Genomic DNA, 18,416 nt, shown 5'->3' on the forward strand with positions numbered 1-18,416 from the left:
AGAAAATTATTGTGAGTTACAGAGCCCTGTGGAAAGGCTTCTGTATGTAGTCATGTTAAGTCAATAGCTGAAACGTTTACCAGCTGCTTCAAGGCATTTAGAGTTGAAGCAGAGCTGTAGCTCTCCCCGCGATCCAGGTGAGGGATGGCACTCGATCCTGCTGCTCCCAGAGCACGCAGAATGTCAGTTTGCTTTCTCTCATTCCCTTGCGCTGGGTTTGTTTACAGAGCCAGTACCCTGCTGCTCTGTGCGCAGGGAGTTATAGCATCCCCCTGACAGCTGCTACCTCCTCTTTCTTGCCAAACCACGGGATTCACAGCCTGGTTAGAGCCAACAGTGTCCCCTCTGCTTACGTTGTTCCATACCTAGACTAACTCCGGGCCAAGCTGTCACCCACGTGCTCGCAGGCTGCACTCTTGCTCTGCACGTGGAGCCATTGATCGCACCAAGGCACTACCTGACACAAAAGACGGTATGGCGACTTTCTTCTCTGGGACAGCCAGCACCTACAAACCGAGCAGACCCTTCACTTCTGCTACCAAACAGCCACACTCCAGCTTAGTGACGCGATAGCTGCTTCTGCCCACAAGCAGGCAGCTGATTGCCTGGCCCTTTGCTCGTATCTAAAGCCAACCGAGGAAATTCATTTTATGTACTTATCACACCATGAATTAAAGATTACAGAAACACTCGCTGAAGAAATAAATAAATAAAAGTGTATCGCCGGGATAGATTCTTTGCATTCATTAGAACTGCGTTACTAGAAACATAAATAAGCAATGACTATTGATCTCACAATAGTCATAACCTCGGAGCAGCAAATTAACCATAAACGGAAAGGAGAAGTACATACTTTAACCGTCATGTACAAACCAAGACACCAATAGCACCGCTTAAAAGTAAAGCAGCAAAGCAAGTGTGACCCAACACTTGTAACACCTTATGCTCCTCATCCCATGAAAGAGAAAAGAATCCAGTGGGACAGCACAAGGCTACCAAACAGTAACAAAACCTTTGCCAGCCCAAGTTACCGTTCAACGCCAACTCCTGTCTGGCTGGAGGCTGTTTTCTACCCTAAGACCATATCCAAATTAGTGGGTAGGATCCGACCTCTCCCCTCTCCGCCCAGCGCACTGACGAGCAGACCCAACAGGACCGGGCACCGCTCTCGCCGCCAGGCTCCTTCCCTTCCCCGCCGCATACAGTGGGCTCCCCGCGCTCAGCGGCCGGTGGAAGTAGGGAGAGGCAGAGGACAAAGCACCCATGGCACCGGAATTCCCGTGAGGGTGCCCGACGTGCTTCACATTCCAGCGACGGCTGAGCTTCAACAAGTGCATCGCTCCGCTCCTTGACGGCACTTCGCTCGCAAGCACCGGGGCGGCGCCCGGCCCCCAGTACCTCCCCGCCCACCACAGTCCGGTTCTCACTGCGCTCGTCCCACGGCGGGGCCCCGCCACCCCCGGGCCCCTCGCCCGTCCCAGTCCCCGGTCCCCTGCCCGCAGCCGCCGAGGAAGGGTCAGAAACGGGAGCCGCCGCCCCGCCGCGCGCTCGCCGCCAGGGGGCGCCGCCCGCCGCCCAACTGCCGTCCGCCGCACCCCACGCAGGGCGCCGCCACGCGGACAGCGCGCTCCCGCCCGGCCCCGCCTCGCCCCCCGCCGCCGTCGGGGAAGCGCCGCTGGCGCCCAACGGCAGCCCGGCCCCGCGCTCTCCTCCATGCACTGTGGGACAGCGCCTCTGCCTCGTCCCGCCCCAACAAAAGCCCCGCTGGGTACCGGCCGGACAGGTGCGGGAACAAAGGGGCATGGGGCTGCCCAGCTTTTCCCGCCCCGCCGCCGCTGTCGGCGCCGCCGCCCTTCCCGCTCCCCAGACGTCTCTCACAGACCTGCGCCCGCCCGGCCCCGCAGCCGCCCGCACAACCGCGGTCCCTCAAGTTTCCCGGCGGGGCGCCGCGTACCTCGTCGTCCACACAAAGCCTGGCCGGATCCCCTCCGGGAAGTCACATCCTCACCCGGGCGCCCAGTCCCACCGGCCGCCTCCCGCCGCCCCGGCAACACAGGCGGCGGCTCAAGTGTCTCATCAAAGCTTTATGAGGGGCGGGAGGGCAGCGGAGCCGGATCCCCCACCCCCGCCGCCCAACGGGAGCCTCCCGCCCCGGCCCCGCCGCCTCCCCGCGGAGCAGCTTCGCCCCTCGCCCGCCCGGGCGTCTCTGGCCAGCGGCTGCGGCAGCCGCAGGCACCGCGCCGCCCCGCGCTGCCCCGCTTAAAGCCTCCGCACCGCCTCCCCGGCCCCGCCGCCACCGCCCCCGCCCCGCCCGCCCGGCCCGGCCCCCGCTTCTCCGGAGCCCCCCGAGCGGCGGGCAGGGCGCAGAGGGGCCGGGTCGGGCGGGGAGCGGAGAGGAGCGAGGGGGGGTCGGTCCGCCCGCCGCGGGATATTGGTTTACTCCGGCGGGTATTAAGCAAGCCCGATCCATTTAAATATCGCTCCCGCGCTGACCTCTCCGTAGTTTGCCTATTAAGAATGCAATCAAGATAATAACAGCCATTGCTTATTAATGAGCGCCCCAGGTAACGTTACACCGGTGACTTTCTGGAGGCGCGCAGCGGGCGCGGGTGCTCAATCCAGGTGCCCGGAGGCCGCTCTGCCCGGCCGGGGACCGGGACTGACAGCAGGGACCGACAGTCGCAGCCGCCCGTCGGACCACAGTCGGCCGACTGAGCCCAGGGCAGCCGCGGTGCCCGCGGGATGCTGGGTGGAACGCCCCGCTTGGCTCTGCCCGGCTGCCAGCGGGGTGCTTTCCCGTCCCCCCTGGCAAAAATCTGTCTTGTTTCCCCCTTCTGCCTGCGCAGCAAATACAGTAAATTATTGATAGTGGAAATTGCATGGTGGAGGCAATAATGGCATCGCCTGATTGAGTAGCTCCATTTGATCTTGGTAAAGACAGAGAGATGGCATGTACCCCGGCCGAGCTGGCTGCAGTGAGCAGGAGCATGTGTCAGCCAGGCGCAGCACCTTGTGCCACATCCCACAGTGCAAGCCAGCCGTGGGACCCAGCCACTTCACCCCAAGACTGGTCAAACTGGAGGTGGTTGATTTTCAGAAGAAATCCCATTACCTTTGTGAATTGGTTTAAACAATCATCGTTCCACACCTTCCAGCCTGGCTGCCACCTAATCGCAGTTAATGCCAAAGGCCCGTCACTTCAGTACATTTGTGGCCATTTACTCATATAAGGAGAAATGTGTGCAACTCATTGCTGCCCACAGCCAGCCTGATTGCCCGTGTGCTTTCACTATGAAACACCTGCATTTATTAGATCAGCAAAGCAGTAAAACATCCCAGGCGTTTGAAACCTGAGTACACCTAAGGCCTTCCATATAAACCAGCTTTTAATATATATTAAGGGAAACAATCCTGGTGGCTAATATCCTTTGCAGCTTCAAGAACTTCTTTAAAACTCATGTTGAAGTACCCAATTACCACCTTTCTTACTACTTTGGGGTTTGGTTTCGTGTGCTTGAACTAAAGGTGTCACTGAGCTGTAAAGACAGTTCCACCTCTTTTGTCCCAGTGATTTCCAGTCCAAATCTACTCCGTTTACAAGAAAGCAGACAGTTTTCCCAAGTCCTCACTAACATCCTGGTCCTGAGGAATCGTGCCCAGCTCTTGCTGTCTGAGCGATAGTCACTAATGAAGGCTTGGCTCTTCATGCCAGCTCCTGCTCAGCTGTGTCTGTAATATTCAAGTTCTGCCATTAGGAATACATCCACCACTACTTTCCCGGCTCTAATATACTGGTATAACCTCAGTGATACTGCAGGGGGACATTTGAGTGCAATTTCAAACACAGGCATCATAAAACTGGAACTTGCTAAGTTAACGTCTGCGTTTTATTTTACCGTGTTGGACTGGCCAGCTTGCCAGGTACAACTGGATTCGTGTGGGTGCCTGATTTCCCCAGGGAAGCCTGTTCTCAGCAGCCTTTTTGCATAGTGATGTGACAGAACAGTTGTAATATCCTGTGTTCGTAAGACACCTGCAAATATTTGGATGATCCACCAACCACGTTTAAACAGCAGGAGCAGAGGCTACTGCAATCAGCTGTTATGTAATACCTTACACACTTCACACCTGGAGGAAGAACTCTTCTCCTGGTACACTAGACATGCAGATGAGCAGCAGTGAGTTTCATGCTTTAGAGACCTCAAAGCATCTGCTGGCTTGTTCTCAGGAGTGAAGGAGAAGGCACATATTCCTAAAAAGTCTGCTTGCAATCAGAACAAGGTTTTAATGTTGGAAAGGAAGCATGTTACGGACTGCCCGACAAGTCCTCACTCTGTGGTATGTGCTTTCAGCTTAGCTCTGCTGAGAACATGAGAACCATCAATTCCAGGCAACTGTGCACTGAAATTCCCATTTTGCTCTGCTGGAAACATGCTGCCTTTTGCCCTGATGTAGAGGTTTTCCTGGGGAAGAGGTGTGGTCAGAGAGCTGCTGTATCTTGCCGGTGTAATCAGCCCTTTGGGGATTATTACCAACCAGTGCTGGATTACTGGGAAAATGAAAAAGTAGTGTAAATAATGATCTGCTTGGATTTTTAATGGACATGCAAGCTGGATTCTGGGTTTTTTTTTTTTCAATCAGATCCTGACTTCAAGGAGAATTTTGTATGAACTAACCCCAAAAGGCTCTGCCCACAAGGTATTAGTTTGTGAAGCAGCTAATAGTTATCATGTGGAGTCACTGCCCTGGTCAGAGCTCAGCTCCTTTGTCCCCAAGACCTAGCACAAGCTTGGAGCTATACATAAACCTTCACTTTTGAAATCTGTGGGTTACATGGGATGCAATGATCAGACACCTTAGTTTTTCCTATGTATTCCCAGGTGACCCCAGTCCTGTTGTGTCTGAAAAAGAACATCTCCCAGCTCTCCCCATTTGGGTTTCACAGGCATCAGAGCTGAGTCACACTCAAAAGGAAAGCCACACCCCAGGCTGTGTGGGGAAGAGGTGGGCAGACAAGCCCTTTGCTGCTGGTTTTGGTTTGGTTCATTCAGCATCCTGCCCCTCCATGGCATTGTTGTGACATGCTCACCTCCTAGCATTTACCTTGAAACTCAGCATCTTTTCCCTATACTTAACTAGTTAAAGCAATTCTTTACAAACACAAATCACACTTCAACCTTTTCCATCCAGCAACAAGGGAAGACTAAGAAAGAGCATGAGTCGTCAATCATGATAATGTTGATTTATCCCTGCAGCACTATCAGATGGCTTGCAGGGGGGTAAGACCATTGCTTTCTGCTAAATTCAATTTAAACTGCAGCATAGGCACTAATGATACTGTAGGTACTATAAAGAAGAAAGCAGAAGCATGCACATCTGTTTTGTGTCTCAGTGGAGGTTATGCATTACAGTGATTGATGTACGAGGTCCAAAATTACTGATAAACTAATCATATGATAAAGTAGTTTGTGGGGCTCTTAGATTTCCCCATTGCAATTGTAAGAGAAGCAATAAAAAGGTCAATATTTCAAAGAGGCAACATTCTTACAAGGTCCATAGTTAGTCAATACACAACTAGTGATCCAGTCTCCTCCCATGAATGTGTCTTTACACTCCTCATTCATGTAGCATTGTGACCTGCTTTTGAACGAGAAGAAGGTCAAGAAGCTACAATTTGGGCTGCTTCTCACTTGGCTGTCAGGAAATGTAAACCAATCCTGATTACAGAAATGAGAATGCTGTTGAGGTACTTGGGTTTTGACACTAGAGTATTTTTCCTATTACTAATTCCTATTACTAATTCTCATATCACTCCAAGGATTTTATGTTTAATTATGCTTACTTGTGTTTCCTAGTTACCTATCTTGGCTACTTTTTCACATTAAAGAGTTGGAAAGTTCATAGAAATAAACTTTTCCAACTCAAGCAATGCTAAAATTTGCAGTGGATTATAAACACAACTGGAGGTTGCAGGCATTTGTAAGAAGATGACTGGGTTGTGGCAGCACTCTCACAGGATTCAGTGATGGCAGCACACACAGCTGAGCCTAATGCTCCACACGAACATTAGCAGGGCTAGAGAACCCTCAGCATCCTCAAGGACCAAACCCAAATTCTGCTCACCCACACAGTGTCTCTGTAATAGGCCAGGCAATAGCTGAGCAAAGTGAAGAGAAAAAGAGGGTGGTGAGAGCTTCCCCAGCCAACCCTTTGCACCCAGGGGTTTACCAAGCTGTGGCCATGGCCTCTTCTGGGTACATGTTGTGTGTTAATGGGGTTGGTGGCACTTGGATCTCACAGCCTTGAGGTGTTGTGTTCAGCCCATGAAGAGTTGCTCTGGTACTGGTCTGCAAGTAGCTTGCTGGGTGGCCAGAATACAGCCTGTGCCTTAAATAGCAAAGAGTACTTGCTCTTAATATCGAGCATAATTTTGCCTTCAGTGAACAACCTCTGCTAAGAGGCCCTTTTGGCCTCATTTTAGCAGGGAAAGTATTATGTGAAACAGGAAAGATGGGAATACAGGCACAGATATCTTTCATTAGATACAGTTTGTAGGCTGCATGCATACAGGATAAAGTGGTGGAACCTACCCATTCAATCACAGGCTCTGAAACCACAACATTTTTGCTGAAGAAAGGATCACCTAATAACTCAGAATTGTCACCCTGCAGCTACAGCAAAAGTGATTTTAAAACTCAAAAAAACAATTAAAATAATTGGTCTCTTCTCATGTCTGCTAGAGGTATGCCAGCTTTCCATCACATGGGGAGCTCTGTACCCTGGATCTTGTCCCATGCCTTCTAGTCAGGGATTTCAGTACAATTTATGCACATGAAACTGCTCTGCAACAGAGCTCTGTGGTAGGTGCAGATTAGTCTCTTGCAAATGAGGAAACACGTGTGTCTATTATATATAAATTTATTAAGCTGCTCATGAACATACTTGTTTGGTGAGCACACCCCTCCTCTGTTTGCTCCTTGCCACCAGTAGTCATCTCTACTGGCATCAGCTGAGGTAGAAATGGAATATGAATTATATGTGACAATTACCACATACATTGAATGATGCACACACACACACACACACACACACACACACACTCCTCACTATTTAATCTCCAGACTTCCCTTTTGGGGTTTTGCATGAACTCCACATGCTGCTCAGACAATGGGACTCCTAAACTAGACATGAGATCCCTCTTCCCCATGCAGAAAGGCTGGGGGCAGCTAGGATTGACCCTTCATCCTCATCACTTAGTCCTGCAGCTGGTGCAGAGCCGTGCCAAGCTGGTCCCATGCTGTGGGGTGGAAAGTGGCTGTCAAGGACAGTGGCATGGCTGAAAAGGAGAAGATCAGAACAATGAAAAGAGAGGATAAATCTGATCCAGCATCAAAACTAAAAGTTGGGTTTATCATTGCCTGATGCTTCAACACTTGCTAAAACTGGGAATTTATCTCCCAGGTATCTCTGCCTTACTGCTGTCATTCTGAACACCCAGCACCTGAGCAAAGAGCAGAGTATCTGGGTGGTGTCTGAGAGTATCCAGTGTATTGAGTATCTGGCGTATGGTGCCCAAGCCTTTTCCCACTCACCCCTGACCTCCCTGCTAACAAAGGCACAGCCTGGCTATGGCTCCATCACAGCAAACAGAAAAGACAGCATGAAACAACAACAGAAAAGCAGGCTCTGAGTGAGCCGCAGACTTGTGAAGGGAAAAGAAAATCCCCTCTCCCCCAAAGAGGTTGTGTGTGATTACTTGGGATGGGGGAAACTCGAGCCGAATGCAGAAAGATTAGATGGCTGGAGATGCACTCCCATGACCAATCCGGCCATTGGAGCTCTATGATTAAAGAAGATCAGAAAACTGTTTGTGCACTTGTGGGTGAAAGGTGTTGAGATTGACTCATCTCTCCTTTCCTCTAAGTATTCAGTGGGTTTCAGTTAGATGCAATACAGTGGATTATTTTTAATATTTAAAGGGATCAGATTCCAGGGGTTTAATAAACTTAGCCAGGCATCCTGTCAGAGTGTCTTACCAAAACCTGCTCAGTTCATAACTGTGCAAAGCTTATTTGGGGTATGTCCTAAAAATAAACAAGCCTCTCAACCCCAGGTTTGCAGCCCTGTGAATGCTCCTTTGTAGTTTATTTCTATTTAAGTAACTAAAATCTCCCCTGACATCAAGCTCAAGCACTCTGTTTGCCAGGTACAGCTGCTCCAGAGGGTGATGGGCAATAAGAGATCTAAAGCAAACAGAGTAGGGGAGGGGAGATGGAGGATGGCATTTGGTGCCAGGGGGCTGGTAGTTGTGCCTGGGCGCCCACTGCCCAAGGGGCCCTGCTCTGGCCCAGAGATGGCAGGAGGGATCCTCCTCGGGTACACGGAGATCCTTGGGAATGAAAAGCATGTGTAAACATTAAACAGTTCTTCTAGCTCTCCTGCCCTCAACTACTTTCATATGAAGGCATTTTATGCTGCACTTAGATAGCTGTCTTCATTTTCCCAAGGAGATTAAGGTGCTTTGGCTCTGTCCCTCTTTAAAGAACAGCCACGTCAATACTTTTAATGAGCAGATGTGTTTAAAGATGAATTCAAGGTATATATTTTTTAATGGAGCTATTGTACCTGAGAAGCACCTCGAGAGTTCAAAATGTTTTTCATGTTAACCTCCTAAAGCGTTAAAGAGAGAAGTATCTGAGGAACAGTAGATATTTTTGGTAATTGCAAAGTAAAATCATCAGTGCAGCAATAAAAAATAAATAGAGCCCTCAAAATGAAACCCAGACCACATTATGTTCTCCTCCTCCAGTTACTGTGACTTGTGGCTCAAGAAACAAGTACTGGATTAGTTGCATTAAAGCCAAAATTTCCCTTGACTAACACGTTTCATTTGTTTGCTGTCGGTTCTGTTTATTGAGCACTTGAGATTGTTAATCTTCCACTAATTTAATGACTGGAACCATGTTGTGTATAAATGTTACTACATTCCACTTTGGAGATTAATAGGCAGCCATGTGTCTGGTGGTTTCCACTTGTTCAGATAAAAGGGATGGTGTTTATCCATGGAGGAGGAGCACACGGGTGGTGTGTGAGCACTGACAGCAGCAAAAGGGTTGATATTTGGGCCACCATCAGGTTGTGAGCTCACCTCTTCCTCGGAGAATGTTAATGCACAGCACAAGATGCCAAGAAAGAGAGTTCCTGCTCTCTCTTCCCTTCCATCATAACATCCAGCCCGGCCCCAGGGAGCAGGATCTGCACAGGGGTCTTTATTTTTGTGCATTGGCCAGATGAAGTGATTTCTTTGACTGGCATTGCAGAACTGCTTTAAATGGTAATTAGTATTTGTATAGTTGTACTTGTGGCACTCCTGTTAAAACACTATTTGCCTCCTCACAAGTGCAGTACAGAATGCATAGTGGGTTCTCTCTCTGCAGCACATGATGGGCTCAGACTATCATTTTTAGATGCAGAGAGAGGGGAGTGAAACACAGGGTGGAGGTATGGCTACTCTGGAATTCAAAAATCCTGAAATATTGATTCAGAAAATCAATACAAATTTTAAGATATTTTAAAATAACTTTCCTCAAGTTCTACACTGTTTCTCAAATGGGAAAACATATTGATTTCTCTGTCCCAGCTTCTACAAGGACAGCGTGGTTCTTCAGGGGTGGTGGCTGGGCAGGCCCATCCGATGCTAGGGACATGGCCATCACCACAAAAGCCATGCAACCAGAACCTCAAGTAGGAGGAAAGCAGTTGCATGCCCAACATGCCCAAGGCCTCTCTACTTTTAGGGCTGGATGTGACTCAAAGACTACTCAAGTAAAATCAACCCCCGGCCTTGATGAGACATTAAGTGAGGCCTTTTCTTGGTGGCTCAGGACTTGTGCCATTGGAGTATAAATCCATAAACAACATTATCTACATTTATTTCCTGGACACTGTTTATTTTTCATGTAGCTGAAACATAAATGCTTACAAGGGAGTGGTGGCTTTAAACACCTCTTTATATTTCATTAGTTAGCTTGTTTAATCTGCTATGATTTATTGCAACTCACAGTTGTACTTGTGGCCTTATAGTGCCTTCATTTATTTGAATATAAACACCACTGAAGACAACAGGAATGCAAAGTATTTAAATCAGAAGAGAGCCAAGTGCTAGATTTTGCAGCAAGGCATTTAAACCCTTGTTTTAGACTTCCATTACATTTCTGTTTGATGCTTTACCCAGCTCCAAGCAGAATCCCTTTCCCTTCCAGCCATCTAGAGCTTCTTCCCCTTTGGTTCCTTAATTTGGGTTAGATCCCATAATATGAAAAATATACTCTGATATTGCACCTAAAGCACATTGATGAGGCCTAAAGAGCTCTTCTGTGTTGGGAATTAAGATCAAAAAGGATATGGAATTTAAATATTCAACATTTCTTCTCGGATATGAAACAGAAAAATTGTTTTGATGCAAAAGTCATTGCGACAGAATATGTTACTTAGACTCTGAGACCATATTAGGGTAAAATGGCTTTTTAGATAGGAGTTGCACTGCGAGAAACTCCTTCATATGGAAATTATGACATTTTGGCTATTGCCTCTTATTACCAGTGTTTAAGAGATCTGTTAAAAAATATCCTATAAAAGGTTTATCAAGATAAAAGAAGGTAAATAAGAACCAGTCTATTTAGAGGCCTAGTTCTGATTAGCTTCTTAATTTAGACCCTGTTAACTGCCAGAAAATTGCACCAGTCACCAGAGCTGGGGAAGCATAACTGATAACATAGCTCCTTTCGCAGTTTGGCTTTGCTGTGCTTTTGTCAGGCTCTCACCCTTTTGCCATTAACATTGTGTTAGTTCTATGTGCTGATGGGCTGAGAGAGACTCAGGGAAAAAAGGCTGAGCCTGAGTGCCGACAGAAAGGAAAGACAAGTCTATGAAAAACACATTCTCCCTGTTTGACAAGCTAGTCCTAGGCCTCCATCAAGAATAGTGTGGCCAGCAGGAGCAGGGAAGTCATTGTGCCCCTGTACTCAGCACTGGTTAGGCCACACCTTGAGTACTGTGTCCAGCTCTGGGCCCCTCAATTTAAGAAGGATATTACAGAGAATTAAAATTACATAGAATAAACCAGGTTGGAAGAGACCTTCAAGATCATCGCGACTCTTGAACGTGTCCAGAGAAGGGCAATGAGACTGGGGAGAGGCCTCAAGCACAAACCCTACAAGGAGAGGCTGAGGGAGCTGGGATTGTTTAGCTGGAGAAGAAGGAGGCTCAGGGAAGACCTTATTGCTCTCTACAAATACTTGAAGGGAGGTTGTAGCCAGGAGGGGCTTGGTCTCTTCTCCCAGGCAACCAGCACCAGAACAAGAGGACACAGTCTCAAGCTGTGCCAGGGGAAGTTTAGGCTCGAAGTGAGGAGAAAGTTCTTCACAGAGAGAGTTGTTATCCATTGGAATAGGCTGCTCAGGGAGGTGGTGGAGTTACCATCCCTGGAGGCGTTCAAGAGGAGATTGGACGTGGCACTTGGTGCCATGGTTTAGTAGTTATGAGGTCATGGGTGACAGGTCGGACTTGATGATCTTTGAGGTCTCTTCCAACCTTATTGATTCTATGAACCAGGACAACTGATTTGTATGTAACCATTGACCTTTACTAACATCCTACAAAAAGCACAGACTCAGAAGGTGGCCAACAGCTTCCCGGATCAAGGTTCTGGGTACAGCAGGCAGGACGCACCTGCAGACAGCTGCAGGGCTGCTAAGCTGGCTTGCTGAGAAGATGGACCTTTCATACCAAGTTCCCCCAGACCAGGCAAGATGTATTGTTTCTTTCCATTCAAGGGTTGCTCCCCAAGAATGGGCCCACCAGGGCTCCAGTGGTATCTGTGATCTCTGCTCACCCATCAAATCCTGCTACTCTCACATCTCCTCACTGGTAGCAGGTCCATGGTTGTCCCCGAGAGCTCCAGGGGGCCACACTCCAGACACACAGTTGGTTAGCTCAGTGACTTTCTTCAGGCCAGGGCTAACCCAACAGGCATTTAAAGTTTTCTCTTTATTTGTAGGGTCCTGATCTGGGCTGCTTTCTGGTCCAGTGCTTTCTCTCTCCTCATTTCCCAAAGAGAGAGGTATGTTAAAATTAATCTTTATATGTCACCTAGTAGAGTCTTCAGATAAATGTTAGCAGCCTTCCATCACATTTTTCTAATTTTATTGGTAAAATAAACAGGGCTTTGGGAATGTTCTCAGGTGCCTAAAGCACATCCCTTCTGTATATGCTTAACTGTACAACCCTATACTTTTCCTTCCCTATCACTTGCCTATCTGTGTTACCAGATCTTCATCTAGTCAGTGCCTGTGAGAACAGATAAAGGAAAAGGAACTCGGCTACAGCCCAAACCTCCTCTTTGAGGGTACTACTGGGCTTCCACTGCAGGAGTGGTACTTAGGGGTGCAGGGAAATCCCATGGCCACAGCCTGATCCCACAGCTGTAGTACTGTGTCCTGGCCCAAAGTTCTGAACTCCTGCATCTGAGAGACTGCCTTTTTCTCAGAGGAGTCAAAGGTGGAGTTGGGGACAAGGCTTGAGAAGAGGTTAACAAAGTGATGCCAAGTGTTCAGGCTGCTCACCCAGAGTATGCCAGATACCCACCTAATTTCTTGCCCCCAGAGACCCCCTCCGTGGGGCCCCTTTCTTCATGTCATACAACCCACTTCCTCTTCCAGGGGCTCTTCATAGTTGTTCCTCCCAACGGCTGCTCATATCAAGGGCTCAGTGTCCCCTGAACCACCTCCTTGTACAGTTCCCCATCCCTCTTATCTCCAGTTCTCTGGCTGGTGGAACAGCACTGGCTCATTACCACAAACAGGCCTGAAGCAAGGGCAAGCAGGAGGCCATTGGTATGCAGGAAGGTAGCAATGTCCACCTGCAATTAGCTCCATGAGCTTCATGGGGATGGCTGATCATAGACATGGGCTCTCAGGGTGTGATGGTTTACCCAACCTTTAAGCCACACTGGAAACCCAGACTGAGAGAGAGAAAACCACAAAATAATCCAAATAAGACTCAGCCCTGTGGCTGCATCATCCCCAGCATGTCCTGGAGGACCATGCACTGAAGTCTGCTCAGCTCTCTGTTTCTGAGAGGGAACTGGCATAATGCACATCATCATGGTGTTTACAGCCCTGGCAGAGGTGAGCTGTGAAGTTCTGCTGCTAAACAGAGCCCTGGGCAGCTGTCACACACAAGCAGCAGCTGGCAAATGGCCTCTGATGGTCAAGGAGGTGAGTCAGTACATTGCCTTGGTCTTGCCCTATTGCTATTCAATGGGCTGACTTGCCAGGGAACAGTACAGACCCAAAAGAAAACAATTTTGAAAGGTCCATTGTCTTCATCTTTCCTCCTGGGTCGATGTGTATGCCTCATATTAGTCTGAATTTCCTCCCTGCTTTGTCTGGAAAATACCTATGGATAAAGGAATATGAAATCCTGGCCATTTCAAATTAACTTTCTAGCTTTGCCTTAAAAAGAATTTAGGCTTATTCTCAGATATTTTTGTTTCCATAAATTTTAGAGCCAGCAGAATTTTCTATAGGGAATGCTGCTTTGATAGGAAAGTAAATGATAAAAATAACTATTTGGTGCCAAAGGCTGTGGACTGGGGATTAAAAGCCCCTCTGAAGGCAGAGACATTTGAGTCTTTGAAAGAGCTCAAAAAAAGAGGCAAGAAAAGCAGTGGGTATCCTGGGCTGTGACCAGAGTTGGGCAGCTGATGACTGAGTCTAGGTGAAGGATTTAGGAAGAGGAAAACAACAGGTGGTGGGCGGAAAAAGCACGAGAATCAGATCTGCCTGGGGAATAGGTGGTGGATAGAGTGACCGACTGCTGGTGTAGGAGCGAATACCACGGAGAAAGAGAAGAATCAGGTGAATCCATGATTAAACCCCTACCTCTTGTGCCACCAGGGTCTTTGTGAAAGACTTACAATAAAAAGCCCTGAGGAAAAACCCTAGACTTAAATACTTGTTCCCTCAGAAGAGGATGAGAGCAAAAATATGTGACAGATAACTAGTCACATCACTTAGAGAGGTGTTCAAATACCACAGTGAATGATGAGTGTGGTATAAAGACTTAGAATAACTTAGTCAAATAAACCAGATTTGGGACATGAAAAGAGGCTCATATGGGAAATACTGTGAGATTCACTCCTTGTGTGGTTGACTCTAAGAGCAATAAATACATTAATCTTTCGGGTTTTTTCTCTGGTGCAATACATTTTCAGCCACAGAATAAGGGGTATCACAGTTCAGGCTGCAGCAAGTGACGTGTACGGAAGCAAAACTATTTGAGATCATAGAATTGCAGAACGGTCTGGGTTGGAATAGACATCTGAAACTCATCTAGTCCAAACCCCTCTGCAGTCAGCAGGGACATCCTCAACTAGATCAGCTTGCCCAGAGCCCTGTTGAACCTCGGTTTGAATATCTCCAGGGATGGGGATGTATCACCATCCACTGGAAAATTCCTAACCCAGAATTTACTATGGCTTAAAGCCTGCTAGGGTTCCTGTTTTCCTGCCCAATACTGTTTTACCAGATACCTGTTTACAAAATTCAGCCAAATGTCATCTCAGATGGTTTTACAAACTTTTGGCAGATGTGAATGAACATGTATTTGACAGAGGCAACTATCCACCTAAGCAGCTCCAGTCTCTTGACCCCTGCTCATGACTCTCACTGCATCCCATTCCCAATAGAGTTGGTCAGGTTTCAAAAGGTGTCTGCTGTTAGAAAATGGATTGCCTTCTTTCCCCCTCTTCTCCCCCCTCCTTCTTTTGGTTACCACCTGCTTTCCTGAAATGCATTGTCTTTTCATAATACATTTTGGGTCGAATCTGAGTATTTTATCAAATGTCATTGTCAGACTTCTAATGATAGCTTTAGAGGGAAATACTGAAAGCCTCTTTGAACACTCTGCAAAAACAATGTGGAACTGAGTTTGTGTTGAAAGTATTGGGGGGAGAAGGGGAATTTTGAAATGCCAAATACTTCTGCAACTCTGTCTGCAGTGTTAATATTTGGCCTTTTTCTGGTTCCTCAGGGAAAATGTGAATGGAAGCTAAGTGATAGATGCAGAATAACCAATCATCATACAACCTTCTTCCATTGCTGTGGTTTTAAGGAAAAGAATAAAGAAACCTAAATGCAGGATCAGGGCTGAAGTGAATACTTTGACATTTCCATAGCTATGCAGGTTTTAGCGTCCCTAATATGAGAATAACACAGTGCAAGAGTATGTTAAGCCATACTCTTATGCCCTGTCTTACACATGAACAGTGCCCATCATTCTCTTACTATTCCCAAATGTTTCTTGAAAAACAATATTCTACTTATTAAGAAGACTGAACATAATTTATTTTCTTATTTATGATATTTTTCTACTTATAAAGAAGCTTGAACATAATTTCTTCTACTTAAGGTATTATTCTGTTTATTCTGTGCTCAGAGGGGAGTTTGGTAACATCTCTGTATTGTTAAAGACCAAATGAAGGTAAAAGAAGTGGAATGATCTGCCATACAATACACAAGCTGTATAGCCACTGGACTTTGTAGGTAAGGAACCTGGCTCACTGGTCTTCCCTGCAGTTTGTCTTTAAAGAGGATGTAAGACCATGAGTACCAAGCACATCCCGTGGACAGTGCCCAAATTCTCTTGCCAAACAGATGAGAAGAGTTAATCCCAAAGCTTTGCCACTGTCAGGTTCCCTTCCTCCTCAACATGCCTTAACTTTTTGGTTTTTTTCAGCTACTTCAGCTTGTATTTTACCATTTGTTATAATAATGGAGTCTCAGCAGAAGCTTGTGGCCCCATAAACTTTAGACATAATTTTAACTTTGTCAGCTTTAAAAAGTCAGTATCTGCCTCATCAAAGGGCAATCATGTCCAATGTGGGTGTCTGTGCCAATTGTGTTTTGAACTGCGGCAATAATCCAACCAAACCATGCAAAGAGCTTTTCTACACCCACATTTCTTAATTATCATCATGAGACTGAGGTAACTGAGACCAGATCTATAATGTTTTCTGGATGTCAAAATGCCCACACACCTTCTGTAATCCTTGTGCTACCAGCCCCCCTTTCATAGTGTTTTTTTGCTGGTCCATCTAATTATCTATTACCATCCCTGTTTACTGCATTATTCCTGAGTCCCACAAAGGCTCATCAGAAGGAAGGGGTTTTATTTAAGAAGAAGAAAAGCAGTTTATCTAAGGAAATCTCCCTCCTTAGCTGTGCAACTCTATAAAAATATTACTGGATGATAAACCCTTCTTCACTCCTTTCAGAGATGATAGTAGGCTGAACATGAGCTAGCAGTGTGCCCAGGTGGCCAAGAAGGCCAATGGCATTCTGGCCTGTATCAGGAACAGTGTGGCTAGCAGGAGCAAGGAGGTCATTCTGTCCCTGGACTCAGCACTGGTTAGGCCACACCTTGAGTCCTGTGTCCAGTTCTGGGCCCCTCAGTTTAGGAAAGATGTTGACTTACTGGAACATGTCCAGAGAAGGGCAACAAAGTTGGGGAGGGGGTTGGAGCACAGACTTGTGAAGAGAGGCTGAGGGAGCTGGGGTTGCTTAGCCTGGAGAAGAGAAGGCTCAGGGGAGACCTTATTGCTGTCTACAACTACCTGAAGGGAGGTTGTAGCAGGTGGGGGTTGGTCTCTCCTCCCAGGCAATCAGCACCAGAACAAGAGGACACAGTCTCAAGCTGCACCAGGGGAGGTTTAGGCTGGATGTTAGGAGGAAGTTCTTCATAGAAAGAGCCATTGGCCATTGGAATGGGCTGCCCAGGGAGGTGGTGGAGTCACCATTACTGGAGGTGTTTAGGAAGCGACTGGATGGGATGCTTGGTGCCATGGTTTAGTTGATTAGATAGTGTTGGATGATAGGTTGGACTTGATGACCTCAAAGGTCTCTTCCAACATGTTAATTCTATTCTATTCTATTCTATTCTATTCTATTCTATTCTATTCTATTCTATTCTATTCTATTCTATTCTATTCTACTCTACTCTATTCTGGTTTTTACAGTCAGGTGAGATATAGGGCTTTAAAAGTCTCTGCCTACATTGCATCCATTAAAAAATGCACTTTCTTGGGAGGTTTGGGGTCTACTGTCCATTTGGAGAATGAATAAGTTCATTATTTTCACATGTGCTACAATCAATAAGGACCTGAAATGGGAAAGTAGTGAAAATGTTATGACTTAACGAACATGTTGCATAATCATTCTTGCCAAATGTCAAAATAAATTGGAGGCCAGAGTGTACAGTTTACGCTTGTTAAATTGGGGTTTTGTAGGCTATTTTGGGAAGGAAAAAAAAAGGCAGACAGACCAGACCACAAAAAAGGTAGAGAAAGTATACACTTGGCCACTATTGGCAAGACCATGGTCCATTACAATCCCGCGGCTATGATTCCCCACAGGAGAGCATACAACAGCCTGGGACTGTGGGGAAACTACTTACCAACAGCAGAGCTGGTTCTGTGGCTAACAGCCAGGCCCCGACGCTCTACACTAACCAAGAAAAGAGCCAAGGCCAAACCCCTGCAGCCCAGCTTACGCCACAGAGCAGACCTGGCTAATCCCTGCCTTCCTGGGAAGCATCAAGCTGTAGCAGGGGTGAAAAATCACGTCACATCCATTAGCGACTTCAGGGGACATTTTTCATCAGGAGGCTATGAGTTTGCGCTCTGCCATCAAGTTCAAATGGCAACAGGAACAAAGCCACTGGAGACAGGCTTCACTTTTGCTGGAAGTTGTTGTCAAATGTCTCTTCACTTCTCCAGGTATCCCATCAAAGCCAGGTTTAGCACAGAGTCACTGGGAAATGCAAATGTTGCCTGTGCTGCGCAAAGCTTTTTGTTCGTCCAAGTGATGAGTACCTTGAAAGCTCCCCATCTGGAAATATCTACAGTGGAGGACCCAATCCTTTGAATACTGAAGTGTGCCACAGCTACTTTCCCTTTGAGATTGCCTTAGGAAAAGACCAATTAGGATTATGTGATAAGTAAAATTACTCTCGTACTTACGTGATTAGGAAAACAGGTCTCAAAATGCATGTTCAAAAGGAGATCAAAGCAATGTTGTACTTTTGCGGTTAGATTTTGACTTATTTATGGTTTTCCCCATTGAGCACATGTTCTGAAAGCACTGAGAGGCCACAGATATGTACTTCTTACTCCATCTCTACATCTAACAATGGGATTGCCACTATGGTGCCTGTGTTGAGCAGTTGGTGCCTCTGTTAAGACCACCAGAACAGGTCCAGAGATTGGACAATGAAGCTAGTGAAGGGTCTGGAGAACAGGTCTTATGAGAGGCAGCTGAGGCAGCTGGGCTTGTTTAGTCTAAAGCAAAGAAGGCTGA

At 47.0% G+C, this 18,416-nt stretch overlaps 1 protein-coding gene across 6 annotated transcripts in view; it reads right to left on the reverse strand.

The window, feature by feature from the left end:
* The window catches only part of BDNF (brain derived neurotrophic factor), a 56,720-nt gene that overhangs the window by 18,090 nt on the left and 20,214 nt on the right, over positions 1-18,416 (reverse strand). The window contains exon 1 of one of the 6 annotated variants that reach the window (XM_068147832.1): positions 1,955-2,107. The exons of 4 other annotated variants lie outside the window; for them this stretch is intronic. The gene's annotated coding sequence lies outside the window, so the exon portion shown is untranslated. Of the gene's footprint in view, positions 1-1,031; positions 1,295-1,954; positions 2,108-18,416 lie in introns of those variants that run through there. One more of the 6 variants, XM_068147835.1, reaches the window with a different exon arrangement.

This window comes from Melanerpes formicivorus, unplaced genomic scaffold (assembly GCF_026170545.1).
Source record: "Melanerpes formicivorus ecotype bairdi unplaced genomic scaffold, bMelFor1.0.p_v2 SCAF_16, whole genome shotgun sequence".
Classification (NCBI taxonomy): domain Eukaryota; kingdom Metazoa; phylum Chordata; class Aves; order Piciformes; family Picidae; genus Melanerpes; species Melanerpes formicivorus.